Below are 19,944 nucleotides of genomic sequence, written 5' to 3'. Positions count from 1 at the left end.
TGTATATTGTAATTCGTATTTAGTCATTTTGTTGATTTAGGAAATGTATGTATCTACAATTGGTACGTTTCAATAAAACGAAACGATTCGTTTAAAGTTTAAACCGAATAAATTAAAATCCATAATATCGTTTTTCGTTCATTTCGCTGAAAATTAATTAACCCACATAGCGTATTTTCGATAGTAATTATGTCACGTATTTATAGATCTATGATGGAATAAATTATAATATATTCTATTATATTCAATATAATTGTATACAGGGACGATGGACACAGTTTTGATATTATTTTAAGCAAAAAATAATATGATAACCCACTTGTTTGGTGGTCATTCGTTATTGTCATAGTCTTTACAATACTGTGATTGTTATAAAACTCGTGTGAAATATTATTGGAAAATATATAATATTATATTAATATGACGCACGATGAACACATGTTTGGTTAGGCGATGTCATATTATACACTCATACCCGCACGTGTTGTCTCGGCCTTACAAACGCACAACATACCAAATTTTACGTTCAGAATAATCCAGTTTACTTTGGAAATTGTAATAATAAAGTGAGTTGAGTATTGACCTATTATAACATATTATAACTTTAAGGTAAGAATATTATCTAGATTTTAGGGCCTTATCTATGGACCCACGTAGTCTTTTCTTTTATTTAATTTTATATTAGTTAGATATTTTAAAGCAAATTATACGAGCGTTTTAAAACTGTATACGCTCGCTTGTATGACACCAATTTGACGGGTTAAAAAAAAATTATCTGAACATAGTACGACGAACGGCGTATAACACGATCACGAGTGTAATACCTATAATAATACGCTTATAACCTTATGTCCTTAATGTACCTACCCGGTTACACTACAGGATATGCACGTTACGATGTTCTCGCGGATTATTGCAAACGTAAATGCACTCCTGCTGCAGTAGAATGCACACGTCGCGACATTATAGGATAGGTACACCTGCCTAATACTTCGGTATCAACGCGCAGAAAAACTTCCACACGAACTTCCATTTAACGAACAATGTTTTCGGAAACCGTGATCCATACCGCTTTTTTGCACCGTGCGCAGTGTATTTGCGCACAAGGACGTTATTTCCAGGGTTTTTCCGCGTGCAAAATGTATTAACAAACTACACCTTATAAGTTTAATTTTCAACATACGCGCACAATAAACTGTAGGTACCTACACAGTATATACAGTAATACACAATACACATTGTATATTCTAGCATGTGTGGTATGCCCGGTCGTCGATAAAGTGTCTACCTGTGCGGATAAGCATCGACTACATTTTACAACAGTCGGACTCTAATCTTTATTTATATACTTACAAAATATATGATATATAGGTATCGTAAATAATATGTATATATTATATGTGTCTGCAGGCCCGCAGCACATTTAGACCGTCGATAATCTTGACATCTTGTAATCGTTACTTATACTATTTGCCGAACGTAAAATATATATCGGAGAAAAGTATACCTATATTACCTATTGGATTCCGGAGAGACATAAAATTGTCTATACCTTTGCAAAATGATGAAAAATATCTTTAAAAATGTGTTTCGGCCCGTTCACAAGTCTTCAAGACATACATAGATACTAGATAGTTTAACTGACAAAGGTCACGATGAAATTCGTGCCGTCAACAACGTTCATCGTATCATGAAATTGTAATTGCTATTATTTCGAGTTGATTTACGAGTCGCTGATAATATTAACAACATTCTCAAAATAAATCTTCTTCTCCACACGAAAATAAAAATTGAACTGCCGAAGAAATAACGCTTTTCTCCGCAATGCATTTATGCCAGGCTTACCTACTATCTTACTATCACACCAAGAATTACTGTCATCGTTCCCCCTCGTTGCATTAAATGTGGGGAGGGTAATTCCTCAAGTGATTACACCGTGAAATCGCCATCGGATTCCGCGCTCTATATGCTTGGGGCCTCGTGAAAACGATGTCCATTTTACAAAAACTTCATCTTAACACGTATAAAACATAAAATGGTCGAATATAATAATTGTCCCACCTCTTTCCACCTTCACAGTAAGTCCACAAACTGACTCCAATCCCAGTTCTAATCAAAAAAAATAAACAATCATACTCCAATAACAGTCAAAAATAATAATGCATGACCAGTTCAACCAGAAAATACGATCTCCAAATTTCTCGAAGAACATAAGTCCCATCATTATAGTCCACTACATGTTCTTATTAACAACATAATAAAATAATCTTCCGTTTTCTTCTATATTTCCATTACATTATAATAACACCTTTATCATTTCATCATCTTGTTATCATTATTATCAACAACTTTTCATGTATCTATTACAATATATACTAGAATAATATTTCATGTATATTATAACTTATATTGTTTTCAATTTGTATATGTATTCGTCAAGGTATAATATATAAGCAGATTACTCAATAAATTAGATTAAACAAAAAAACAGTATGCATACCTATGTGTTATTGCTCATTGGCATTCACATATATATACACTAGTAAAAGTAAATTACCATATAATTTCGTGCAATTTTTCTTCATAGAGCCCGTGATAGAGGATTAATAATGATACAAATTCGTAATATACATATTACCTATACAATACGCGCGTGTAATTCGTGCACGATATGCCGTTTATGGTTCGAACACGCTAGGTGGAAGTAAATGTAAATATAAAATTTAAATACATTTAATGCATTTCTGGATATAATATATTTTAATCAAAAAATGTTATATGAAAACCGATCGAAATCATGCAGTGTAGGTACGCTTAAGTATAGTTAAGTGGCAGCATTGCCTCTTTATTGAGATCGGAAAAATATAGAAAATAAATCTATTGATTATATATCAGTTTTCTTAGCTGATTGTGGTTTCACAGCCCATAGGTACCGCGGAGTAGGATTGTGTGACCGTATAAATAGATCACGTGATGGCGGGATCAATCGAAGGGGTAGGTCCAGACTATGCCGGGGGAGCACCGTCGGAAGGGAGTAGAGTACAGCCGAAATTCTTTTCGCGGTTCATACGACGACGGCTGCGTCGGGTCGTGTGTACACTATGGAGTGAAAGAGACAGTGACAGACAGTCAGACGGACGGGCGGGCGGCAGGGTGGAGAGCGCTCCGACCCTTCGACGAAGACGTGAGCGCGCGCTTTTGTGATCGGTCTCACACGCAAAACGTGTACAAGAATAGCGCCGCCGCCGCCGCCGCCGTCGTCGTGGTCGTGGTATATTGCAGGGCACCAGCGCGCCGCGCCGCCATTTGTTTAGAGAAAAACATTATTATTTTCTAAAGGTGCGTGTGTGTATTTTTATTATTTTCCTCTCGTTCTGTGCTCTGCTTCAGTGTTATTTTCGAGTTCGGTGCAATCACCCCGCAACCACCGCCGCCACCATCGAACCTCGGACAAAACTGGTTGCGCCAGGGACAAGGGGGTGTATGTGCGTGCGAGTGTGTGCGACACAAGAGGGGTGACGCGGCGACGGGCCACCACCGTGAGAACACTATACACGCACGCACGACGAGGGTTGTGTGAGTGTGCCAGTGTACGTCTGTCTGTTTGTGTATGTATGTTTGTGTGTGTGTGAGAGTGCGTGCGTGTGTGTGTGTGTGTGTGTGTGTGTGTGTGTGTGAGAACGCGGCGCTATAATATTTAAGCGGTGGAGACTGCAGCAGCCATCTCACTCCGCAGTCCGTCGTCTCACTCGCCCGCCCATTCCGACGCGATCATCGGCGGCGCCCCCGATTCACACGGGAATCCGCGTGTACATAGCTTTTGTCCAGCAGGTGGCGGCGGCGGTGACTAGCGGTGGCGATGGCGGTGGCGGTGGTGGTGGTGGTGGTGGTGGCTCCAGGGACATTCCTTTAATAATAATGTACATCGCGTCCTCCGCGCGCCGCGAACGCGGCGCCGTTTAATTATTGTTATTATATTGTTATTTATTGTATACAATTTCGATTGAACGGGCGCGAGTTTTTCATTTCGCGATCCGCCGCGACAGCGATAAAAAATGCAGCCGTTGCCCCCTCGCGGAATATGGAATCGTCTATAAGGCGACCGCGACGCTAAGCCCAATACGGGTTTTTGGTCAAGTACAATATGGGCACGATCGCTATACAATGACGACCGCCGCCGCCGCCGCCGCTGTTGTATAATATCGTTTGGTTCTCACGCGTTTGATTTTTTTTTTTTTTTTTGTTTTTTTCCTTCCAAATACGTAGGTATCGCTTACGTGCTACATAGCACAACACACACAAATATGTGTTATATATTATGCTAAACCGGTAAACTTTTATGTTTTTCGAAATTTATACCCCGGGCGGAATTCTAATTTTACAACCGTAATCAAAGATGTATGATTAAACGATACAACAAAATATTGTATACGTCCCACTTTTTTCACAGTCCATCACTCTGTATACGTTTATCAATGGCTGTGCATTGTACGACACGTGAATTCTTCTCCGAGGAAAATATTTTTTTTACCTGTTGCTTGGGCGAGTTCCCTCCAAAATTATTGGAGGGAACACGAGTATCAATGCATACCCGCCATAACTATAGACTCATTAGACCCTCGAATTCCCTCCAATAATTTTGGAGGAAACTCATGCATGTGTACAATGGGAACAGGTGATAATATATAATCTACGGAGAAGAATTCACGTTCGATAGGCATATTGATATTTCAATATTTTATAAATCCCAACATGTAACAACTAACAATAATCACATATATCATCCAAAATAAAATCAAAATTCTGCATTGTTGAAGATTTGTTAAGAATCTATATAAAAAAAATATTTAAAAAATACACAAAATATCACAAATAACTATGTCTGTAGACAGTGTAGACTATAACAGTATAACGCCTATATACATATATATATATATATATTATATATATTAGGTATATTATTTGTTATTTATTACCTTTATTAAAGTAGGTACTTTGGTAAAAATCATAAATAAATTACACATAAAGGTATAATGTTAAAACAACAATATAATACTAAACATATTTTATTAGTAAATTATGCATTTCTCGTCGAAGTAACGAAAAACAAATAGTAATACTATAGGTACTAAAATAGAAAATCCAATCTCAATCATTTCATACAATCATATTATATAGGATATACCTTTCGTACGAATATTATTATTTCAGTGGATGAAAATTATTTATCAAACAATATTTTTCAAATACTTAGGTTCACTTATTATAATATTTTTATTCGATCTATACGTTATATTCCTTTTTTTCATAAGGCCATCATTTGTAACAGAAGCTATAAACAATTAGCTTAATTTATAAAATAAATAAATAATATTGTGAAGAGGCCTTCACGGCTCCACTGGAGTCGTACTTCATCATGAAGTATTAGAGTTGGAATTGTGAATTAATTGGTTAGTAAAGAGCTAATAATGGAGCTTTGCTAATTAAGTGACAGTACCTAAGTATATTTTTAAATATAAATGAAGCGAGTATATTATTAGAAACTTAGGATGGTACTTTTGAGAAGAAGTGAAGGAGTATTTGGATTTGAAATTTCGGACACAGTTCGGGTATCGAAAATGTTGACTGTGCGTCAGTGCGTTACCTATAAAATTGGACCAAATGGGTCTTAGCTGTTGTTCAAACAGTAATGGATAACTCGGTATAGGTATAGTTCATATTATTTTAGGTTAAGATCGGAGTATCGGACGACAAGAAGCGGCGGAGCTGGTCATCAAGCGAACATACTTTATTTTTTATATGAGGTACCTAGTCGTAACAATAAGTAAGTTGTTGATCGATATTCATCCCAAAGTAGCGTGCATGTTGGGGAGGGGTTGATTGTTGAGGAACAAGGTATGGTATGCCTCCTGTCGAAGTGGAAAGGCACTGCTGCTATTGCATTTTAAGAGAAATATAAAATGTGTATTGTAATTCTATAACGTATTCTAAACCTAACCTATATAGTAATCATAATTTTCGTTTCGAATAAAAAAAAGCACTCATAATTAAACGACTAAACGTTGAAAGTGTCAAGTTCAATAATCGACGATTGGATAGACCTACTGTTGATTTTGATAGCATTCTATTGGATACATAGATTACTTATCAAAAATACCAATGACACGTTTTTTTTATTACTATGTATATTATTATTTTTATACTGATCATACAAATAACTATAAGTAGATAAACTAACAAATGCAAAATAATAATAATAACCAATGCCTACTCTATACAGTCTAAACACAATTAAAATGCAATATACCTTAACTGAACCGGCATATATACCTATAGAAATAATATGGATGTGTAATGACGGACGACGGTTGTACATATATATATAGATAGGTTATTTATTTTATGATAGACGTTTTCAAAATCTAACAAGACAATATTTAAAAATTCGAACAAGTAATGAAAAAGTTTAAGACAGGTATATGTGTAGGACGTAGGTGTATATATATGACAGTATGACAGTAATGACATACGAAAAGTCTTTATATATATACACCTTTTTATACTGCAGTCGTGTAGCAATACATAATTTTAATTAACGCTTACAAAGGGTTGTTTAGTTTTGTATTATATTGTTGCAAACAGTGTTGTAATATAATAATATACACTAATGGTAATGGTATAATATGTATTTAATTTTATGAAAAATTAAGGGTACTTATTTGAGACGTTGTTAACAAATTTTAAATGTACGAGCACGTGGCAATTATTTATTTATGTATTTCCAACGGGATACCTAACTATTTGTTTTTGAAACCTGATGATTTAATTTATATAGTATGATATATCATAATCGTTTAATATCGTAGTACCTACCTTAATATTATATTCGTATAATATCGTCTGTAATATGCGACCGTGCATATTGTAATCGTATTGCAGAGTTTTAAAGAATTATAACACGCTTAAAACAAAAAGGTGCAGGACAAGAGGGTATACTGCTCTGCTGTACAGTAGTTGTAATGGATGTGTTATATTTGAATACAATGATAAACCATTGTATACGAAAAACGATTCTGAGCGGTATAAATTTGCGTAGTCCTTATAATATTATTATTTTTTATTCGTTGCTATATGGTGATAAACAATAATAAGCGTTAGAAATTAAAATTTTCATTTTTAGCGGTTTTTCGTAATTTGTCGGTAGTTTTTCTCGACGCTTTCTAAAACTACTTGGAATTTTCAGTTTTTACCTCTCAAAAGTGTCAACTAGGTTCACTTTTCTATCAGAAAAGATGCTGATCTCATAAAACGAAGCATGCTTACTATCCAAAATGTTGCTGACTTAAAGGAAAAAAAAACACACATTGTAAAACCAATATACATTCTTTCGCTCCGCTCAGAATCTAAAAGCGGGTAAGTGGATGTCGCTCTGCTGTACAGTAGGTTACAAATAGGTAACTGTAATGGGTATCAGGTATCCGCTGTTTGATGGATAGTATTCAATTTGAATTCAATGATATAATATCATATGATATAATATACGGAAAACAATTCTGAACTGAAACGGTTTGTCTGTATATGGATATTTTATTTTATATTTATATTGTTATTACTTGTTATTAATACGGTATAGCGCCTGTAAGTTGAATTAATATTATAAAATTACAACTAAATAACTGATATTGTTATTTTTTGTTATTAATTAATATGTAATTTCGTCCAAATTTGTACATAAAATAACTATAAAAAAAAAAACTGTGTATTTATACTTTTAATATTTTTGGTTCCAGAATAACCTACTTACGTGGAACCTTGTTTTAAATTTTCAATCCTTAGCTATAAATTAGTTGAACATTTTATCAATTTTTAACTACAAAATCATTTTTTAATTTTAAATTTGATACCTAAATGTTATCAAAAATTGGGCACATGTATTTTTATATTTTTGAACTACTATTGTAACACCATTTCAGGAACCTTGTATTATATTTTCAAGCTTTTTGACCCAACTAATAAAATTTTATTGACATTTATAGAAAAAAAAACTAAAAAAAATGTAATCAGAATATGTCCGCAAACAGCTCAAAACAAGTCAAAATATTTTGAAAATTGTATCAAGTATAGGAATGGATAAAATAAACATAATATGATATAAATATTAGAGTATCTAGTTATTCGTTTTTGAATTACAGCAATACAAGAAAATCACTATATGAGAAATCGAGTGAATATCCAATCTTGGAAAATTTGAACTTCAAATGTTCATAAAATTTAATTTTTCACATTTTCGTGATTTTTACGTATTTTGCAAAAATTTGAACTTTAAATGCTAACAAAAAAAATGATGACTATGGTTTTATAATATTTTTCAAATGTCATTGTTACAAAATATTAGGAACCTCACATTAAACGTTCCGTCTTTTTTACCCAACAAAAAAAATTGTATTGACACTCATCATATAGAAAAAAATTGGAAACTGAAAATGTCCGTAAACAGTTCAAAACAAATCAAAATATTTTGAAAATTTTATCGTGTCATTTATTTTAGAGTTACATCAAAAACCAAAATCGATTTTGTCGAAAACTGATTTTGCGTAAAAATTGCCGTTTTTCCTTAATTTTTATGTTGTTTTTCCCTGCGTTTTTGAAAACTATTGGGAATCATAGATGTCAACCTCCCGAATGCATCTACCATATTCACTTTCCCGTCTGTTCGATTCCAACCTTGTTCAGGTACTGTTGAGTGAATATCGAAGGAGTTTTACTGCCCCGAACGGTGGTGACGGGCACAAAAATTTAAAATTTAAAAAAAAAAACATACATCATTGTTAAATCAATACATTCTCATGCGCGTGAATGGCTCCGCTCGCTGCAGAATCTAAAATACAATTAAATATACTTAAACTTAATATTCTCTGAACTGAAACTAATTTTCAAGATAATTATATTCGTTGCAGCGTTTCAATATCGTGAGTAATAATATTATGTCAACAGCACATATATAATACACATACGCATCCATCATAAGAATATCGATATAATAATATTAGGTTTAGGGGTGCGAGGCACCTATATATATATATATATATAAATGGACATACGATCATATAACAAAGTTGTCAATCGCACAATTGTATTTTATGTATAGTATATATCATATATGTGCATATACATTTAACAACGATTGCATTTAAACATCATCGGATATTATACCTATGTATATAATATTACAATATATATATATATAAACTGGCGTCTGCACGTTTAACGCGCATCACTCTGTCACGCCCACTTTTCGACTGCAAATTGCGTTTTTGAATTGGTCATCTTATATTCGAGTTGCATATATAGATCACAATAACAGTCATGCGTATATATTATATTTTATAATCATGCATTGTCCTGCGTGTAATAAAACATCGCATTTTATCATATTGGGTATATAAATACATGCAATTTAAATTTAAAAATATCTATTACAGGCATATATATAGTAATTGTGTACACATAGGATACTACACATCATGATATTATATATATACCTGTCGTATGGTGTCGCATCCATTTATATAACATTTGTATATATATAGGTACCTAATATTATATAACACGACATAATAATCGCCTGTATATATACGCCTGCCGCTGTTATACATAATATAGACGATAGACACTAAACACTAAACATAACTCATAATATGCCTACCTATACATGTACATCTACATAAACTATATTGTCAAAAAAAATTTGTATTTTTTCGAAAATACTCGCTCTGGAAATTTATCCAAATAATTTATACAATATATACGTATATAGCAATAATAGCGTATTATAATCGATATATTATATACAGTCTGCAGTACTGCAATGTGTGCGAAAATATGTGACGTACCTATGTCTATATAGTCATCATATTATATATCATTTCGGACACGCCTAACGATCACTGCAATATTCACATATAGTGAGTGGCGACGGACGTTGTGGCTGCGGGAGCCGCCGCCGCCGCGCCCTCCTCGCACAAACCACGCGATGGCGTGACGCCGCCACTGCGGATGCATCGAATAAGCACGCCACCAGCTCGGGGGTGGTGTTTTTTTTTTTTATTTTTTATTTCTCCCAAGTCTCGTCGTACGCAATTAATTGTATATACGTAAACCAATACAGGTGTATAGAGATATACGAACGGTTTCCCGTCGTCGCGGCGTCGTTTGATTCACACGCGTAGGTACCTATATATCACTATAATTTGCAATCACCAAACTCCATTGATACCTCTATATCAGGATGTACCTATATACATCATACAGACACGTTTTCACATCATAATATTATTATATATTTAGAACGGGACGACAACAGTGTGATTTGCGTATATATAATAAATGTAATATCGCAGCATATATATATATATATGGATACGTTATTGTTATTTCGATGATGCCAACACTTTTCTGTGTCTTTTTTAAAAACAATATCCATATTACGAAGTACGCCTCTCTCGTAGGTAGGCATATTATAATATGATAAAAACAAACGGCGAACTGTGACGGAGACATTTTGATTGATATTTTAATGATAATAATAAAAATATAATTCCGCTGCAGAGTAACAATATAGAACAGGTAGAATGGAATCGGTAGAATGGAGAATTGAAGAAAAAAATTACAAAAATTCGGCGGCACGAGAATGCGGCGCGAAAAGGACGAGGAAAAATGTATTTCGGCGGCGGCGGCGCGGATTTCGCGAAAGACGTCCATTTTGTTAGTCGCGCGTGGCCGGTGACGTCACGGCGCGCATTCACCAACCTACACAGGGCCCCAACGTTGGCCGCGCCACCGCTATCTTGGCGACGGCTGCACACACGCGCGCGCGCACACACACACACGAGTTCACACACACGCATACACACGCGTGTGCTCGCGCGCGCGCACAATAGTATATAGGTATACATAAATATATTATATTTTATAATACGTATATGACGGGACAAGCTGCAGTGCTGCCTCGCTTCGCACGTTATTATCGCGTGCGTGCGAGTTTTAACAGAGGAAAAAAAAAATCAACGATAAAGAAAACTAACAACTAACTAATAACGGATCGGGTGGATACACATATATTACGTATAATATTATATTATCTTGTAAAACGTATATTGTGACGAAAACGAACAATTATATGCGTACATTTATTACGAGTAAAATATACATGATAATAATATTATATTGGATTAAAATTAAATATCGTCACATACCCACATTATTGGTATGGAATATGCGTAATTATTGCTACATAGCCTGTGTATCGGACGGCCAGCGGAATCGCGGGGAAAAATGAGTCGTCGCAGGACGCCGGACGGGCCACCGCCCACCGGTACACATAGATGATAAAATTATATACCACCGGTGCCTATCGGTATACGACGTGTTATCTAAAATATACGAGGAAAACGCCGGCAAATAGGGCCACTGCTGCCGAGGGGGACAAGCGTTGTCCGAGGGGACGGGGTTGAATTATTGAAGGATATTATAGTTGTTTTATTACGGGTATAGGAGAGCCGAGAGGTATAATAGATATCTAATATTATAATATAATGTTATCGTCGTTGCTGCCGACACGGACACCGCACACGTCGAATAACTGCAGAACGGCGCAAAAACGATGTCATAAACTATAAAACCCATTGAAAGGCCGCAACGTGTATATAATACAATATAATATACATTACTCGTGGACGGAAATTATCGGTCGGTATGCGACTCGTCTAGAAAGACCCGCGCCGCCATCATGGCAAAACTATATAAGTTCACCTATACAGAGCCCCCGGGCCCGCCGGACTCCTAAATCGTGCCCCTGGAGTCGTGAACCTCGAGCCAGCCGTTCGCGAAAAAAAAAGTACAATAATAAACGGAAAAAAAAAATTCCCCGAAAATATAATATAATAGTAATATATTATACACGACGAGTGTTCCTAAAAAAAAAAAAAATATATAAATAATATTATATAACACAATATATAGCGATTCCTGTTTTGCACGCGTGCAAAATAAACGCGGCTTGTGCACAATTATTATTATATATATTTTAACACTGGCAATGTTATAACGCGTAGGTAACACATTGCTGTAGACGACAAAACGTCAAAACGATGTTTTCGAAATCGTTGCAAATATCATATCATTACAAATTATAATACACATCGGGAATGAGGTGATATCGTGTATTATACAGGTATATATTATAGGTGCATAATATTATATTATTATTATTGTCACTATCGCGGTTTTGTAGTACAGATGTGTTATAATATAATGCGATGTCGAGACAAACGGCAAAGGTGTACCTGGTGCGAAAAATAGTGTGTAGGTTAGTAATGATGATAACATGATAATATTATAATTTGTATATTATAATGTACGTCTTATCGAGCGTGTACAAATATATTCTCCTACGAGTGAAAAGAAAACGATTTGGCGGCGACACGGACCCACAGCAATAATGTACCCAATACATTGGAAGTCGCATTATAAAACCATAGAGAACTGTGTATTTTTCAAGGTTTCCACACCGCAGGAATACGGTATAACTGTATTATTATTGCAGTCTACCGGTGCTGCTATCTGGACGGTACACTGTAAGTTATGATCGAGCCCGTTTCGCGGTACGTTCACTGCCAACAACACAGGTATGGTATAATATTTCGTAGGTAGGCATAAACGTACATGGCCGCGCACACTCGGGTAGTTGGGTGGGTTCGCGAGATAGACGTAAGTGAAATGCCGAGTTTTCCTCGACACGCGCACGCAGCAGGAAAAACTATAATATGCTGGGCGGGTTGACATACATCTATAACTATATAATATTATAATGTACAGAAGGTCACGGGCCACGGGGCCACCGACGCTTATAATTGATAATAATATGATGTGCGTTTAGTGTATATTCTTTTTATTAGGTAGGTCCACCTTTTTATAAATTATCATAAATGGAAATATTATTATTGTTTTTCTGCGATTAGATCAGTCGGATATTTTATAATTGTTTTTATACATCACGTGCCACCACGACTACATAACTTAAATATTATGATTTCATCGCTAATAGGTATATTAACAACCACTGGCCCGGGAAAAATGTGAGCACAAATAGGTTTTTGCAACATCTATTACAATTTTTAAGTCTGTTTATAAGTATTTGACTGTTTGGATCCCGCTGCAGTCTGATCCCTAAGGTCCAGAGGGTTTAGGGGGTTCATATACGTCTCACCGTCACCATTGTTCATTTTTTACGAGTTTAAAGATAAAATCCAATTGGGTATAAATTATATTACCACACCAAATTTTATGTACAGTGTAAACTACATTTGTATCTAAAGTAGTAGGTAAATTAAAAATATATATATATATAGTTATCAACACCTGCACAATAATAAATAATGTATTTATATACGTCAATTAGTATGGAATGGTTCTGTTAGTGACCTTTTCAATCTAAATCCTTCCCTCCGCCCACACACCATTACGAAATCCTGCAGCATAACGTGCCTGTCCCGTATTATTTTTTCCATTATTGTAAACAAAATCCAGAAATTAATGTTACCGACTAATCATTAATACACTTCTAGAAGACGAGGTTAAAAAATCAAACACATTGCTGCGTGGCGTAGTTTATATACAATTTTTGTGGACTTCGCGGATAATCGAATTTCGGCTTATACCTATTTATGCGTTTGTTTCAATAATTTTTATCTGCTACAATAAACTAACAAAATAATATGGACCTAAATTTATATGTAATATTACCGATTATATATCCAACTATTATATTGTTTATTATATTCTAATATTCAGACATTGAGAAATACAAATTAAACCAATTATTCACAATTTTGTTTCTACATAGAATATGATCAATGTATAAAATGTTGATTTCTGCAGGTCAGTTACTCAGTTGTATAGATTACGCATGTATATGACTTACGGTTACGAGTAAACTTAAATTATATTATTATAGGTTATACATAATTATATACAACAGTTGTCAGTTTCTATCAATTGATGCACGAGGTTTCATATAGTTAACATAATATTAATTGCTTTGAAAATATAGTTTAAGGAAAATGTACCTATTATTATTGGTCTCTCAAATTTGGACATTGCTTTTAAAATATATGTTACTGTTACAAAAAGTGTTCTGCAAAAAATGAGCTTTTTCTGAACTTGAAAATAATAAAAAAATATAATACAGAGCGATTAATATATTAGGTATAGGAATAAATTATGAACTACACAGCTACACTAGATGTGTCCTGAGCATCCAAAGACTGAAATTATAGTTTTGCAGTCGTCATAATATGAATACATAGGTAATAATATAATATATTCCATCAAAATTATAACAATTATAAGATTTCTGTATACTTACAGATATGGATACCTATACATTAAAAACGAACGAAAAGTTTAAAATTTAGTTTATTTGCAATTCGTTGTTGACTATGGATATTAATTAAGCGTTTTTTGTTCGTCTTCACATTATAGTTGAATAAAACTCAATTTTAAAATTCAAAATAATTTTTTTTCTGTTTAGAGTTGCTCATCGGAAACGTTGGTTCCGCGATGACTACACAATGCAGAGCACAAACGTAATTTAATCATAAGTTAAACTATTTCCGTTCTCCTTATATAATATAGACGCCGGCTGGCATAAATATAATGCAGGCAACAGCGTACACATAATATAACTGCAATAGGCACATTGATAATAACAATAATAATATACTAATAATGGTATTATAAAGACGTATATATTATATATACATATATATATATCTTTCGGCTTTCTACACATCATATACAATGGTCACGTGCCCTAGGTCGTGGACAACGGCGACGGCGAACCCTCTCCAGCAGGCGTCGGCTAGGCGCGCACTAAATATATATATATATGAAAAGTGGAAAAATCGATTGCTCAGTCTTTCCTGTGTGGAAAACCCTCCAGTCGCCGGTCCGCCACCCACGTGTATAAAATTGTTCCGACCAAATTCCGAGGTATATGTCTTTCTACACACCACTTGCATAAATATATATATATATATAGGTAGGTACAAACACACCAAACCACCGCCGACAATATTTCGATTAAGATTTTGTTTTTGTGGTGGCGGTAGATGAGGTTGATTCCATCAATGGAAGCAAAGTTATCGTTTCGAAATATGTTGAAAAAACGTTTATACTCAATTCTGCCATCACCGCAGAAATGCATACATCAGTACATCACCAATATACATATAATATAATATATAGACGTATATAATTACACGCTCGACGTCACTGCAGTTCGTGTTACATTATAATATTATATAATTATATATAATATAATGTACCTGCTTATCTATGTGACTATATTGTATTGTCGACGATTGAAAATTATAAAAGATTTTGTTTCGCATCAACTCAACTATCGTATAATTCCATCGATCAATACGGTATAATAGTAAATAAGATTGCAGTTGGCAAATTTGACAAATTAACACAATATGGATCGACGACTCAATACTATATTAATTATTATTATAGATGTTAAAAGGGTTAGGTTATAGAGTCAAATAGTTAATGACAGATTTTTTGCATTATTTCAACTTTCCTATCCATATCTAAATTCATTAAGAATAAGAATATAATATTATATAGTAATATGTATAAATAAGTAAATTATACATTCATCTATGGACGTTTTATGCATAAAAATGCAAAGGGACCCCCCATACAAGTTTATTCAAACCCTAGTTTTTTACAATTCACTTCTCCATTTATTGGTAACAGATAACTACAACTTTTTCAGATTTTTCATGCAAGCACACACACGTACCTATATCCTCCATGTACTTAACGAATGCTGCAAGCATTTTAATTTCGTATTTGGTACAGATACTTATATACTGCAGCTACAACTACTGAAAAGATGATATATAGTGTACACGCAAAAAGAAGGACTTATTATTTCTATTATATATTTTTATATAGGTATTTCTAATAATGAAATTGGTTGCTTATATATGTGTATACGACCAACTTGTATTGATTTGTATAGTTAGATGTATCATTAAAAAGTAAATGTACACGCTGCTTTGGCATTGAATAGGAATAATATGGTACTTCAAATATTATTTTTTTTTCCAACAGTTTACGTATATTACATTATTACCTATATAGGTAGGTACACGTATTACTGTAAGTACATATGGACTGAACAACTGTATACCTAGGCATAACATTTTATTTCTAGAAAAAAAAATGTATTTAACCCGGTGCAGTTATATACGAATTAATTGTTATTTAGGTTTGTTGTTTAAAGATTCATTATATAACTTATCGTATTTATTCAAGTGGGATATATCTAACGAGTTGTAAGTTGTAAGTACCTACTATCCCCCACTTGAATTGTATTTAGACTATAGACCGATTATTGGTATGAAATATGTATTAAAACTTACAATAAATTAATGGAGTGTATGATGGTTTCTTATAATAAAATATTATTGTCCACTTTTATAATTCTATATAATATTATAATATTATGTAGGTATTTTCTTTGAGTAGCCCTTCCAAAATCGGTGAAATTAATAAAATACTAAATGATTCAATAAACAAATTGTAGACATAGGTAGGTGCAAGATACCATTGTATTACACTATACCAACATACAGTGATCAAGTGATTCCCCAAACATACTTACCTCCTATTTCTTCCTTTCATATAATGAATTTTTTCAAATTATGATTTCTGGATTTTTTAAGTATAATTACTCGAGGGCCATAATTTTAATACTTAGAATTTTTATACTATTTAAGTAATGTTCCGTTGGATATACTTAGGATAATAGTCTTCTATTATTTAATCTAGTACTTATTAAACTTTACAAATTTACAAATTGGAATTAATAATATTTAATAATCTACTATAATAGGTATTCACATCATCATAGCTCCAATAACCCATTTCTTTCACACCAACTATTATCATTTAGACCTATTATCCTTATATAGTATATTAATTATTAGTATTTACATAAAATGTATTAAAATATTTAAAAATCTACACTTTCAAATTTTGATTTCAAAATTCTTAAGAAAGTAATTTGTTTAACAATTTACAGAAAAACGGTGATTTGCGTTTTAAAAAATAAATCGGTATTACCGACAGAAACTTCTTAAATTGTATAAACAATCAACATATTTGAATATATATGGTCCTTAGAAGTGTAGTTATATTTAAACATTTCAAAAACTAGAATTTAAATAAATTTATTATTAAAGGAAAAATGGGGGTAGGCATAATATTATACTGAGCAGTGAGCCAACCTGTATACCTATTATTATCAATGATTAACCAGCGAAACGAGATTGGATTTACAAACAATGCATAGCATCATTTGCGAAAATCGGGGAGGGGGGTTGAAGGGGGCTTAGCCCCCCGAAAAGTCTGTCAAGCCCCCTCCTTTTTAATTTTGTAGGATCGAAGCCCCCCCCATCACTTATATCGATGTTATTAATGTTGTCCCCCCCTGAAATTGTAATGGATTTCCGCCTATATGCATAGCAGGCGTTTGTGAACATAATAATATATACATAATACATGCAATATTATGTTCATCGAGTTTTTTTCTTTCAGTTTTCAACATTTTATCAGCTAGGTTACGGTAGTGAATAATTAAAGTAAACTTATTATAGTTAAAACAGTGACGTATGATAATATTATATACTATATATTATATACATATATAATATACTCTTACGAGTCATACTAACAAATCACACATATTCTGATGTTCACTATTCAATGAATGAGAGTTCAAAGTATGAACGTTAATGATCTTGTTGTGTGTTGAACTAAACACTAACGTTTAAAGTAGTTATTTATACATGGTGATGTTTGCTGTCGTTGATAAAATTTAATGGAATTTAAAGAATTGTAAGTATTTGACTTGTCGGAGGAGATTTCCATTATATGCCACCGCTATCACACCCATTTGTGTCTATCTTATTATTCTTGTTAGCTATTAAAATATGTATTCACGGTACTATCAACTATTTTATTTAAATAAGGATGTTATGGTTTGGTTAAGAGGACGCTATCCATGGATTTTTTGTCTCCGTCTTACACGTACGACATGCCAAAATGTCATTCACTAGTTTCAATAGTGTGCTATTGCCTATTAGTTTTGATATTAGAGAGAATTTACCTATTATCAAACCTTTAAGCAAGAACATTGTCTGTGCTTAAGCGTCGGCAAATAATCAATAATTTAATTTTAAAGCGAGATATGGGTATGTGAAATATTAAAAATGCTCATGTCTCGCTTGAAAATTAAAATATTGAAAATTCGCCAACGCTTAAGCACATATATTGTTGTTACCTAAAAGGTTGATTATAGGTCAATTCACTCTAATATAAAAACTAACAGAACACTATTTAACATAGCGAAAGGAAATTTGCTATGTCATACGCGTGTAGGACGGAGACAACAAATGCATGCGTCCTCTATAATGTGTATATATTACATTTCATTTAAATAATACGGCACATCATTAGAAATATTTAGATAATCAATCTAAAATTGATGAATTCCTAATCATTTGGTCTTCAGTATTCCTTTTAGTTTTTATATTAAATTAAAACATTATTGCTATCGTTTATAATAAATTATAATACAAAGGTAATTAATGATGTACAACCAATTATTAGAGACAATAACGTATATAATTGTTTGAATACAATTATTTGCAAGTATAAGCCATAAGGTACATATTAGGTATATTTGTTTATACATTTAAAACACTAATAATTAAACATTATCGATGTTAGTCCTATTCTTATGTTATAATATATTCTGCTGTAGGTTCCCATAATAATGACAATCAATCGCATTTACAAATGTAATTGTAATTTGTATTAAGTTAAAATTAATAGCCTGTGTATATGTACGTTTTAAAAGAAATAGCCTTTACCTGTAAATTTACAATTCTACTTACCTACCTCTATTCTACCACTGCAGCAGTGGTCTAGGATATGGCATGGATTTGTGAGTGAGGGAGGAGCGATCGGGGAGACCAACCGCATTGGCTGTGTTTTATTATAATTGATTTATGATGATTTAAATTTATATTATCATAACATATACATATTATTTGCATTATCTGCAATAAAACAAAATTAATAATGTTTATGACTGTTGTCCAAATTAAAATACTATAGTATAATTTCGATTCATTTCGGTTCACTTATTAATTCTTGCAAAATTGGTTTGTACTAGCTTTGTAGCCAATATAGTCACATGCGCAACTATCACGTTAAAAAATATTATAAAAACATTAAAAACAAATTAATATTATTCATTCAATTTTTTATTAATTTTTAATTAATTAATTTATTAATTTATAAAAAATTAACGGGCTTGAGCCATTTTGATAGGTGATTAAATACAATTGACAATTTTACAAGAATGGACATACGTGACTTAAATACCATCATACAATGATATAATATATAATATATGATTAACTAAAAACTATACCTATATACATTATACAATATACATAGTAGGTATATATAATCATATAAAACTTAATATTATTACCTTTAAAATTTTTACTAATAGTGAGACATTGTTTATACCCCAAAATACACATGATAAAAATTGAAGCTTGCTTACGGTTCTTCACAGTTTTTGTATTATTATTTTTGGCACATTTCTCAAACACTTCTTGGAACATGGCAAATAATCATCCCGATTATCGTCCACAATAAGAGAGGTCAGTGGCATGAATCTTTTTGAGTTGTTTCGCTATTCCAAAAAAATGTCCTCTAAAAATAATTTAAAACACACTACATTATTGAAAAGTCACTAACCTTATTTATTTGATCAGAATTTAATAAATTATG

The 19,944-nt window shown here is 33.0% G+C and overlaps 1 protein-coding gene across 1 annotated transcript in view; it reads right to left on the bottom strand.

Annotated features, from left to right (window-relative positions):
* Window positions 1-18,797: 18,797 nt before the first annotated feature.
* The window catches only part of LOC132946894 (zinc transporter ZIP11), a 71,110-nt gene continuing 69,963 nt past the window's right edge, over window positions 18,798-19,944 (bottom strand). Inside the window, exon 8 of the mRNA XM_061017007.1 lies at window positions 18,798-19,866. The gene's annotated coding sequence lies outside the window, so the exon portion shown is untranslated. The remainder of the gene's footprint in view (window positions 19,867-19,944) is intronic.

This window comes from Metopolophium dirhodum, chromosome 6, assembly GCF_019925205.1.
Source record: "Metopolophium dirhodum isolate CAU chromosome 6, ASM1992520v1, whole genome shotgun sequence".
Classification (NCBI taxonomy): domain Eukaryota; kingdom Metazoa; phylum Arthropoda; class Insecta; order Hemiptera; family Aphididae; genus Metopolophium; species Metopolophium dirhodum.
This window is presented reverse-complemented; position numbering and strand designations above follow the sequence as displayed.